General features: G+C 42.9%; 1 pseudogene; it reads left to right on the top strand.

Moving 5' to 3' along the window:
* The first annotated feature begins 6,665 nt into the window (after positions 1 to 6,665).
* Positions 6,666 to 11,075, top strand: LOC130685702 (uncharacterized; annotated as a pseudogene).
* The last annotated feature ends 952 nt before the right edge of the window (positions 11,076 to 12,027 follow it).

Raw genomic sequence — 12,027 nt, 5'->3', positions numbered from 1 at the left:
CTACACCGTCTTTTGAAAACAGATGTTTCAAAACTTTTAGAGTGTGCTCTAGGAATGAGCATTTTCACCACTTTAGTTTGAAACCAGCTTTAACAAGGCAACCCTGCACTAAGCGAAGTCGTTCCAAGTGTTGTTGGAAAGTTGCTGAGTAAATTATGACGTCATCCAGGTATATAAGACATGTTGTCCAGCGAATTCCAGCCAAAATAATGTCCATGGCTCTCTGAAAGGTGCCAGGGGCGTTAGTTAGACCAAACGGAAGAGTGCGAAACTGATACAATCCATCTGCAGTGATGAAGGCTGTCTTGGGTCTATCACTGCTAACAACTGGAACTTGGTGGTATCCTGCTTGCAATTCCATGCTTGAAAAAAATGTAGCCCCTTCTAGCCGACTCAGTGTATCAGCTATGCGTGGTAAGGGGTAGGAATCTTTAACTGTTACCACGTTGAGCTTGCGATAATCTACACAAAAATGCCAAGTGCCGTCTTTCTTCTTAACCAGAACAACTGGAGAGGACCATGGGCTGTCAGACGGTTCAATTACTCCTCGACGTAGCCTTTCTTCCACTTGACTGGATCACAGCTCTTTCCTTCCAGGCACTTTTGTAAGGGAGTTGATGTATTGGGGAAGCTGTTCCAGTGTTAATGTCATGTTTGACTATTGCACAGTATCCCAGATCATCTTTATTTAGTGCAAAACAATGGATAAATTGTTTGAGGACTTTTAATGTTTCGTCTTTTCTCTTCCTTCGTTAGACCCTTTCCAATTCTTTCTTCTAGGTGTTCTGACAATTGCTTTTCATCTTGACTCAAATCTTGCTCCTCCAATGAGGTGTCCATCGCTAGGACTTCTTAGCTCGTTTCTATCTCTTTTGTTTCAGGATGTTCTTCTAACGTCCCTAAGGGTACTCTTTTTTCCAGCCAAACCGTTTTCGGAGACAAGTTAGCAAAAGGGTTTTTTTCTAAATCTTATTGTACTAGTGCATAACCAGTCGATAGGCTACTTGTCGCTAGCAATGACTCCGAGGGTGTCACAATGCAGGAACCTTCCATCTTGCTGGAAACTGTTGTTGAAATTTGTTTGATTGAATATGCTGGTATCTCTTGAAGATCTCTTGTAACCAGCCGGCTATCCTTGACTTCTTCTGCTTGATTAAAAGAAATTTCTGCAAGTGGTGACTTCCCTGTCGTAAACGACAATTCTTGAGATTCGTAATGGATGTGAATAGCTCGAAATTGCTGTAGGAAATCATTTCCCAGTAGTAGTCCAATACCTGACATTGGCATGACTATCGCGTTTCCTTTAATAGTTTGCCTTTGTGGGTTACTACGATGTCAGCCGTACTCTGGGGGGACAAAGTGTGGCCGTTTACAAGACGAATTTTCGGACCATTCCGGGGATTTTCAACGATCCCCGTTTTTCAACAATTCAGGAGAAATCACTGTAACTGCAGTTCTTGTATCAATCAACGCCGTTACAGTTTCTTTACCGCATTTTACTTTTTCCTTAATCAATCTTGCAGGTTTTAAATTTAAAATATAGTCTTCTGAACTCTCTTTGTTTCCTTCTGGCGTCACCAACTCTTGAACCACTGAGTTTACAGATGAATTCTCTTTGGTTGTCCCTGCCCCAGCGTCCTTTGCCTGGCCTTTATACTGCTCTGATTCAGGATTTCTGAAACAGTTCCGGGCAATGTGCCCTGCTTTTTTACAGTAAAAGCACTGTGGTTTACCACTTGGTGTGCGTCCTTTGGGTCTGAATGGTTCTCTTGATTTTACTTGCTCTTGATTGCCTTGTTTAAACAACTTCTCACAAGTTTCTTGAATGACTTCACGTATTGTCTTTATAAGATCTGCTTGTTGATCCAGGTAGACCACCGAAAGGTTTGGGACTTGCTCAAACGACTTTTGAGGTTCTGCTGTCGGATCCTTCCATCCTCTAGCGTCTGACATCATTGATGTCTCTGTATAGACTTTTGCTAACTCCAAAAATTCTTCACACGTTTGTGGATTCCGAGGATAGATTTTTCTAAAAAGTGCTGGCCGAAGGCCTCTAAAAAGATGCTCTAGTCGCTGGGTTTCCGACATATTCGGGTCTGCAAAGATTGAGAATTTTTTTTTTCTTAATCTTTGCAATCTGCAAAGATTAAGAATTTTGTAGTAGTACCTGGTGGTCGGGTCATCCACCCCTTGCGTTCTGCTTCTGAGTCTAGTTTCTTGAAAAAGACCATAAGAGTTTGGCTGAAATTCTTTCAAAAACACGGAACGTAGACCGGGAACTGCAGGCCTCACTTGATTCTCTCCGGCAGCAGGTTGTGCTGCCACGTCTTGCCAGTCGTTTGGCAGTCTTGCACACAAGAACCAATTTCTTGCGGCATCGTCCAAGTACTGCAAAAATTATTTCGTTTATCCGCATCACCCCAACCATTGTGGGTAGAGATAGTCTCGTAGCGCACTAACCATCGACGAGCGTCTTTTCAGGTTCAATAGTCTTTTCGTTTCGAATTCACAGTACGTAGCTCCTAAAACATTTAACGTTTGTAATAATGGTGGGATTGGTGTGATGCCACTGGTCGTCTTATTTGAGATTTGCCTTACTTGTGGATGTTCCGTGGAAATTTCTCTACTAGAAATTCACACTGCAACATCACACATAGCACATCTCTGCCGTCGGATGTCCGACTGTGATCCGAACATCCGTTAGATATCCTGCGCCATATCGGGTTGTTCGATGGATGTCCGTCGGCTATTAGAATTTGAAGCCCGGTGGAGGTGCTAAAACAAGATCCTGAGGACGTCCCTGCAACAGCAAAGAAGAGTTTAAATTTTTTTCTTTTTTCTAAATAAACGTTGTAAAAAAAAGAGAATTTAAACCATGTTTTAAATCAATTTCGAAAAGACCTCTTAGGTTTTGATTCAACTTGAAAAAGCTTTGTTAAAGATCACCATACGTAAAAATGATGTTATATAATTGAACGGTCGTTGAAAAAAATTATTTCATTAAAAATTAGACCATGGCGAATGAAATGACAAAATGTTAAACACATTACATAATACATTGTACATTGCAATATATTTATCTCATCAAATCTTACTCAGTTTTCAACATACGTTACAATAATAATTTTAATTTTCAATTATTTTTCAATTAAATAATTACAATTCCTAGCATTATTCATCTGATTTGTGTCAAAACTAGATTAAAATACCTTATCTCCTCGTTCATCCTACAAAGGTAGATAATGCCGTTACCAATAAACCAATCTTAATAATGATAAAAGTAAATACATTCAGCAATTGCTCGAAGTGCCAAAATTCCTGACTCTTTTTATCTCCCAATCCACACAGAAAAGTGTCTCCTTCAGAATGATAAAGGAACAGGTAATAAATTGTCTTTAAAAACATTTGCTAAAACGTCAAAAGTTGTTTGTGTTAAAATGGGGAAGATTAGGTAACCATTTACGGCCAAGAACCCCATCAATACCTTAAAGAAGAGCACGTAAAGCGTTTGCTGAAACGTACATGTTAATGAAACCGTCTGTTGAACTCACCAATTGTGTAGAGTTTAAATTTCTGCCTCACTGTGGGCTCATTTTGGCTCGGGGAGCCACAACCTCAATAGAAAAATATACAAAATCATTTGGAAGATAGCAGTGGTAAATAATCCCATTCATCTCTAAGTATAAATTGTCGAACTCTGATATCTAAATATAAGAAAAATGTAACGTTAACCAAAATAAACTACAGTAAATGTAAACTTGCCTGATATTCTTCTGATGTCTCACTCGAGCAGACGTTACTTTAACAATCGCCGACTGAATTCAAATTTAGCATTGAGAGGTAACCCAATGTTAATAAATAATTCACAATTATCATCTAAAACGGACTTTAAAAACTTACTGTAATGTTTAAACTATATCCTTGTAAAAAACTCCTTCAATAATCAAGTTATGATATAAAAAGATTTTTGAGATGAAACCATTCCCCGGTGTTTAGGGAAAGACTACTGAAATGATAAATAATGGTAGTTTCGACTCCAATTTTCGCATGCTGATTCAGCATTTCAGCTAGTCATCGTTTAGTTGTTCGTGGTGTAGTTTATCGTCTGTGCTGTTTATGTGCTGCGTCTGGAGTTTTCGTGTAACATTAAGTGAATTTCGCGTTTGGAACTTTTCTCGTTAGCAACTAGTGCTTCTGTTACTCTGTGGGCTACTACCGTCTTCCGATTTTGTGTGTGCTGTGCCGTTCCGGATTACTTTCAGTGCCTATGTGCTTCTCTCGATGCTGTCCAGTGGCCTTCTCTGTTCCTCTCCAGCTGCGTAGTCTTCCTACTGAGGCCCCTCACTGTAGATTATTAAAATGGATCAGTTTTTTATTTGTCTTCGAAACTTGAAAGTTACATGTTGTATCTTATATGTCGGTATATGTCAATACAAAGAAATTTCACACCATAATTCCACCGTTGTGTTACATTATTTATTTTTCATACTTTACTTTAGTCAGGAATGCTTAAACAAAGGTATTTCCATAATTCTCACATGTTCAGAGCATGTTCTTTTCCCGTCCAACAGGACTTTCGGATATCAATCGGCATATTCCCGGGAGGTCTTCTAATATTCCGTCGGCATCCGATGGACATCCAACCAGGAGGTCGGGCAGTTCCACGGATGTTCGTAAGATGTCATCGTTATCCAAATAGGATATACCACGGATGTCCGTGGGAACGAATTGTGCTATGTGGGATGGTATCTACAGCCTATAATTTCATTCTGAATTCTGCTTAAACGTATACACGTTGCAATTCTATGTCCTAATTAGTGTGAAAGCCGTGGAACGTTCTACTTCGACTACTGCTCGGAGACCAAAGCTTGCTGTTGACATTGATTTACTGAAAGGGTACTTAGGTAAGTGACATTCATGAAGTAACATATCGCAATGTGGATCTGATTTTGGTGTTTACTTTCACCCCAGAGAGTCCCTGTTGCAAAGATTGTTGAATTGCTAAACATCAGCAGAAGAACTTTGTTCCGAGTTTTAAAGGAGACACATCTTACAGCTAGACCGAAGTACACAAATATATCTGATGAACAACTAGATGCATATCTCACAAATATGTTACGATGCAACCCAAAGTTTGGTAATGTTACTTCCTATATTTGATTTAAAGTGTGAAACAGACTCAAAAAAACTTCAGCACCCTGCCAATTTGTGCCAGACTGCCTGCACTTTATAATGCATTGTTCGAACACAGGTTTGCAGATGTTCAAAGGGTGCACCATTTCAAAAAATGTTGTTCTCAAGCAAAAACAACTGCGTGCAAGTTATGGGAGTATCGGGAAAATGGAAAATGCACCTATGAGTCAACGAATAAAGCATCGGCTATACAAAGTCAGAGCTCCACTGTCATTGTGGCACACTGATGGCCGCCACAAAATGGATCGGTAATTTATTTATTTATGCTCTTATTTAGATAATCGTTTGCAGTTTCCTTTAATTTTAGTTATGGGTTCATTATTCACGGAGCCATCAATGGTTATTCGCGCTTAATCGCCTATATTTCCTTTGAAAATAACAAATTTTCTGAAACTGTAATTGGTTTGTTTGAGAAAGCCTTCAGGGAGTGGGGCTGACCCGCAAGCGTAAGGTAAGCATATTTTTGGAATTATTGGGGAAAACCTATGATGAAATACCAATAATTTTTCTTATACTATCTAGGTCCGATCATGGCGGTGAAAACGTTCTAGTTGCTGATTTTATGATAATGCAAGAGAGGTTAATCGAAAGATTTTTCGCACGGGATCATCAGTTCACAATCAGCGTGTTGAACGTCTCTGGAGAGATGCAATTGAAAGATGCACCAATACTTTCATGAAAATATTTGAGTAAGCTCCATCGAATGGTAAATTAGTGCTTCTACTAATTGCTTGTCTTACATTATTCTAGACAGATGGAAACAGATGAAATTCTTAACGTAGACTCGGATGTAGACCTTTTTTATCTCCCTATAGTTGGCTATGATTTGATTTAACGCTCGTTACAAACTTTTCGGAAAGCATGGAACTGTCATCCTATTCGAACCGAAGTCTCCTATGGAGCTCTATATTAAAGGATTATAGATGTTGAAGGAGAAACACGATGCTGGAGTTCTTGTTGATGAACCAACGGAACTCATTCAGGTAATTATACTGCAATAATTTTCTGGAAGGCGTTTTTAGTAGTACTTTAAATGTGCCACGTAATGCTGGTTGTAGGGGAAAAAATTGAAGCCGCTTTCTGGATGGTCCGGTTATGCTGATGCATTTCATAGATGTGTGGTTGACAAGTACCCAATCAATATTTCGAAAGACCAAGTTTCCTGCTTAGAAGCCGTAATTGTATAGCGAAAAATATTTCGCTAGACCCTACGGGTGTAGACACATTATATTTAGCTATTCTCCAAAGAGAAAAAGAAAAAACCAAAAGAAAGGGAAACAACTTACCCTCCTTTTTTTTTATCCCTCTTCCCTCTGCACGCGGCCTAAACCGCCTACATACCTCAGACATATTTTAGCTCTCGATCAGTAAGGATGTCGGCTCAAGGTAGTTTTAATAACGACCGGCCTGGCCGTTCGCGGGATTCTAGAGCCCACAGCTACTTGACGAGATAAGAGTTAGGAGAGTTGCGCATGCAGGATCGGGATAGGTTCTATCGGGAAAGACAAAGGGTTTTTGAGCATGTTCAACTGCCTCGTGATAGATCGCCACTGCGTCGAGGTGTCTGGGACGAAGATTGTGGGCCGTCTGGAGTAGGCGGCCAACGTTATAGTCGCCTGGGTGAATGTTTTTTCGATCGGGACCTTTCCGCTTGCAATAGAGATGATTATCACCGGGAAACCGAGTGGGAGCACGTGGGCCGGGAAGAGCGGCGACCAGTGCGGAACCGTGATGGGGTGCGTCAGCGGGATTTTGAACGTTGGGAGGTGGATCGGCAACATGAGTGGGAGCGGCGACGGAGTTTGGAGCGTCGGCGTGAATTAGAGCATCAAATGGAGTTGGACTTACATCGGGAAAGGGAATGGCAACGAGAACTAGAACGGCCAAGTAGCCTTTTGCGTCGTGTGAGTGATCGTCCGAGTGTGGATAGTCAACGGCATGCGGGGCGACTACAACAGGAACGAGTGCATCAGCCGAGTTTGTCTCCTACCGTTAGCCAAGAGCAAGAAGAGCGAGTGGGAGTTAGTGAAGACCGGCTAGAGGACGACGAAGTTTTGGATAAACAGCGGAACCGGCCTTGGTTACCGGGCTCAGCGAGTTCACGCCCTACGTCTTCGACGGATGAAAGGAGTTGGGCGAGTGGATCGGAAGACGTTCAGTCTTCCATCATTGTGTCACAATCTATCTGTGACGAGCTTACATCTTTTTTGTTAAAGACTTTGACAGGAGAGGCGTTCAAGGTGATTTCGAAACGATTCCCGTTGTCGTTTGAGGATCCCAGCTTCTCTCTGCCGCCTAAACTCGACGGCTATATGCAGCGGCGAGCCAGTGAGAAAGAGGGGATGAAGTCGGTTAACACTACCGAAGACATTTTGGTGACGGCGCAACTTAAGATTATGGATGTGACCCTTCCGCTAGTAAGCCTGTATGCTCGCCTCTTTGCTGTCATTGAGGGGGGGTTGACACCCAAATAAGAGATTCGGTGGAAGCTGCTTTGCAACAATCGGCTCGGGCGTATCTTCACGTCACCAAACTAAGAAGACAAGCGGTTGTCACTGTGGTGGAGCCCAAATCCGAGTTCATGCTCTCGGACCCGGAGATTTTTTCAGTTGGAAAGGAGGCCCGCGAGCTCCTTTTCACTGAGAAGTTTTTGACAGCGATGCTAAAGGAGGCCAAGCAGGACGCTACTCTAGCCCAGCGAGACGGTTTGGCGGCTGCGGCAAGACAACCCACACTGCAACGGTCGAGACCGCGCGCCAGGCGGGTGGCGATGGATCGTCCAGCTTTTGTCCCTTCTAGGACGCAGCGACCGGCATTGATAGCGGCGCGTGGCCGTCGACGTGGGCGCGTTGCACAAAGTGGACGTGGTCGTGTTGGAGTAAGAAGTACTTGGGCACTAGGATAGAGGTATGTCATCCCCTTTCGGCCGTTCCCCTCCATGCTCATGTGGGAGGGCGTTTGCAGTTTTTTGCAAAAAACTGGGAACAAATTACCAGTGACGCTTGGGTTCTTCAAAAGGTTTCAAAGGGTTTTAAAATTGATTTTGGTAGATCCGATTCAAGGAGGTCGCCCTCCTCCGGTTTATATGTCGAAGCAGATGGCAGATGTTTGCGACAAGGAAGTACGGGATTTGATTAGAAAACGCGCGATCGTAGTTGTGGATGGTTCCCACGGTTGTGTGCACTCCTTTTTTGCTATCCCCAAAAAATCTAAAGGATTGTTCCGACCAATAGTCAATTTAAAGCCCCTGAATAAGTGCATTCAATACGAGCACTTTAAGATGGAGAATTTGGAGGCCGTACGTTTTCTGATTCGGGAGGGAGACTGGATGGTCAAGTTAGATTTGGAAGACGCTTATTTGATAGTACCTGTCCACCCGGCTTTCCATAGGTTTTCGCGCTTTTCATGGAGCGGTCGTATCTTTCAATTTTCTTGTTTAGCGTTTGGGCTTGCACCGGCTCCTAGAGTGTTCACCAAGCTACTCAAGGTAGTTATGGCCGTGTTACGAAGAGAGGGTATTAGGCTTGTAATTTATCTAGATGACATTCTCATCATGAATGCGTCAAAGGACGGCCTTCGAGCGGACATTGGGAAAGTTGTGGGACTAATTCAGAGCCTAGCCCACACGGCTCGACTGGCTCCTAAGTAGAACATCCTACTATTCTCCCCAGTCTTCCCCATAACCGTCCTCGATTCCTCTTAGAATCTTCTTTTTGGTTCCCTGGCTGCTGCCTGACAGGCTCTTCAGTCCCTCTTGCATCATCCTCAAGTAGTACCAATAACCTCCCATGGTATTAGCATATAGAAAAGAACCAATACAGAACCAATTATAGAACCGTTATAGACCAATTATAGAAGCATTTAAATGTAATTAAAATAAAAAATGAATATTAAAGGACAATAGAATATTTGAAATGGTTTATTCACATTCAAAAGCTTGATCTTTTATTGGAATTGGCGATGAAAAAGGACTGACTTTAAAAATATTTTAGGTCACTCCCAAGTTACCAAGGCATTAGTGCTATTCCCATTTAGAGATAGGACTATTTTCAAAGTTGTTCCACTTGGAACGATGAGCCTCCAATCCGGTAGGCAATATACAGCGTAAAAAACGTCGGCTTATACGCATTTTTCTTTTTAAAATACCGATGGTGTTTACTCATACTTAAATGGTTCACAAAACCTTTTTTTCTTATGCCATTTTAATTAAAATTACAGGAGAACATGAACTATATTGTATTTAATAGAGTTCATTTAACAAAATACTATTAGAGCAAAATCAGAAATATTTATTACTCATATTGCACTTTATAGTGGTCATAACAAACTTTTGCAATTTCCTAAAAATTTTTGCTATTTCATACTACTATCGTTACCTAATTCTAAATTTCTAATTTTTGATTCTAATTTGAAATGGTAAACCCCAAAATTTACATTATCTAACAATTCTACTTGAGCCAAATGTTTTTGTGATACTTTAAAACTCACGAGTCTTACTTTCATGGAGGGATCTCCTAAAGCACTCCTGAGCATATCACCAACAATTTCTTGAATTGAAAATATTGGCATGTTTCTCCACAATTTTCCAGCATCTTGTGGCCCTCCTCAGTATATCTCAACCGTATGATTGATGCGCTGGGGAGGCTAAGAGCCTTTTAGGTAGTTCCCAGGAAGTGGCATGTTTGGAAAAAGTGAACATGTGCCGTGTGGGAGGTTTTTTTACTGAATTGGTCAAAATCGGTGCTGAAACCCACCCAGATCATAGAATATTTGGGTTTAATGGTAAACTCTAAGCGCATGTCTTTTGCGCTGCCGGTTAAGAAGGTCTTATCGGTGAGAGCCATGTGTCAAGCGGCGTTGGATAAAAACAAAATTACCCTCAGGGAGATTGCATCTATTCTCGGGAACTTTACTTGGGCTATCCCGTCGATACCGTTCGCTCAGTCGCATTACCGAAGCATGCAGCGCTTTTACATTGAGCCGGCCAAAAAATTCGACTTTGACTTGAGCTCGAGCTGTTTTTTTATCGGAAGGTGCGCGAGTGGATTTGGAGTGGTGGGTGTGCAACCTGGACGCGTCGAAAGAGAGATTGTTCTTCCCTAAAGTGCCTGACTTGGAAATCTGTGCAGATGCGTCTCTTTCGGGCTGGGGGGCATGTTTCAATGGCGTAAGAATACGGGGGCCCTGGACTCTATTCAGTCGTTCACCGCGGCGTCAAGAAATATCGCTATTCGCATTTTTCTTGACAACACAACTGTCGTCGCTTACATCAACAAATGCGGTGGTACGAAGTCGGTGGCGCTCTCGATGGCCTCAAAGTCATTGACGGATTGGTGTAAAGAGCGTGGCGTTGCCGTGGAAGCGGTACACTTATCTGGCAGGCTTAACGTGGAGGCGGATGAAGAGTCACGCTCGGCGGACACAAGTGATTGGAGGCTAAGTCCGACGGTTTTTTCTTACGTTAATAACATTTGGCCATCCGAGATGGACCTGTTTGCTGCCCCTTGGAATGCGCAGTTAGCGTCTTTTGTTTCCTGGAGGCCTCAGCCAGAAGCTATGGCAACCAATGATTTCGCCTTGAATTGGGGTGGGTTGGCGGCGTACGTTTTCCCGCCTTTTGTTTAATTTTCTTGTGTCTGGAAAAAAGTAGACGTGAGCAAGCTACTGTTGTTTTTATTTGCCCAGTTTGGATTGGTCAACCTTGGTTTCCGCTTTTGGTGGAGCTAGCGTGCGACGTTCCTCGCTTGCTTCACCCGAGTCCCACATTACTAACCTCAGCATTGGAAGAAGCACATCCGCTCCTGACGACCGGCGCACTACACCTGGCCGCTTGGAAACTCTCCGGCGTGGCTTCGAAAGGCGAGGCTTTTCGCCGCAACTGAGTCAGACTTGCATGCTTTGGGCAAGTCGTATAGCACAGTTAATGTTCATCGCTCCATGCTATCGAAAACACTGGGTAACGTGGAAGGGTCTTCGCTGGGGGAGCATCCGCTGGTTGTCGAACTATTAAGGGGTTGCTACAACAAAAACCCGCCTAAGCCTAAGTATAGCGCGATGTGGGATCCATACCAAGTTTTCTCTTTCGTTTCATCGTTAGAAGAGATTCAGCGTTTGCCACTATTAATGCTGGCCTACAAGACGGTCACCTTGATAACGTTGGTTTCCCTAACGAGAGTGTCGGAAATCTCCGCAATTGACCTGAGTTAAATTTTTTTTTCGAGCGGGGAGGTGAGGCTTTCCTTAGTGTCGTTAAGGAAGACTCAGCGCAACGGGCAGCTTCAGTCCACAAAAGTGAAAGCCTGCCCGGACAAAAGTCTGTGTTGGCCTTGGAAAATTTCGTTGAGCGTACTCATGCTTTTAGGAACGCGACCAATAGTGGCAGAGTTTTTATTGCTCTCATAGCGCCACACGAGCCCGTAACTGCCAAAACGATCGGCAGGTGGATCAAGACCTTTCTGAGGTTGGCGGGAGTTTACACAACGATCTTTGGGGCTCATTCTACAAGAGGCGCTGCGCATCTAAAGCTGTGCGCAATGACGTAGCTGTGGATGCAATTTTACGGGCGGGGCAGTGGACTAGAGAGTCTACGTTCACCCGTTTTTACAAGAGAAGTGCAGGGCCGTCGGTCGGCACAATGAATCTTGGAGCACAAATTTAATTTAAGTGGGCCTTTGAAGTCACCCTTAGGGTCTAGCGAAATGTTTTTCGCTATACAATTGCAAATTATCAAAGGGATCGCGAAGCGATCCCGATGGATTATTAGAATTGTATGAGAAAATAAATGAAGAGACGACCCTAAGGGTACGTCTACCCACCAGTCCCACCCTGTTTTTT

This window comes from Daphnia carinata, chromosome 8 (genome assembly GCF_022539665.2).
Source record: "Daphnia carinata strain CSIRO-1 chromosome 8, CSIRO_AGI_Dcar_HiC_V3, whole genome shotgun sequence".
NCBI classification, from domain to species: Eukaryota; Metazoa; Arthropoda; class Branchiopoda; order Diplostraca; family Daphniidae; genus Daphnia; species Daphnia carinata.
Note: the sequence above shows the minus strand (reverse complement) of the source record. Positions and strands in the feature narration are given on the sequence as shown.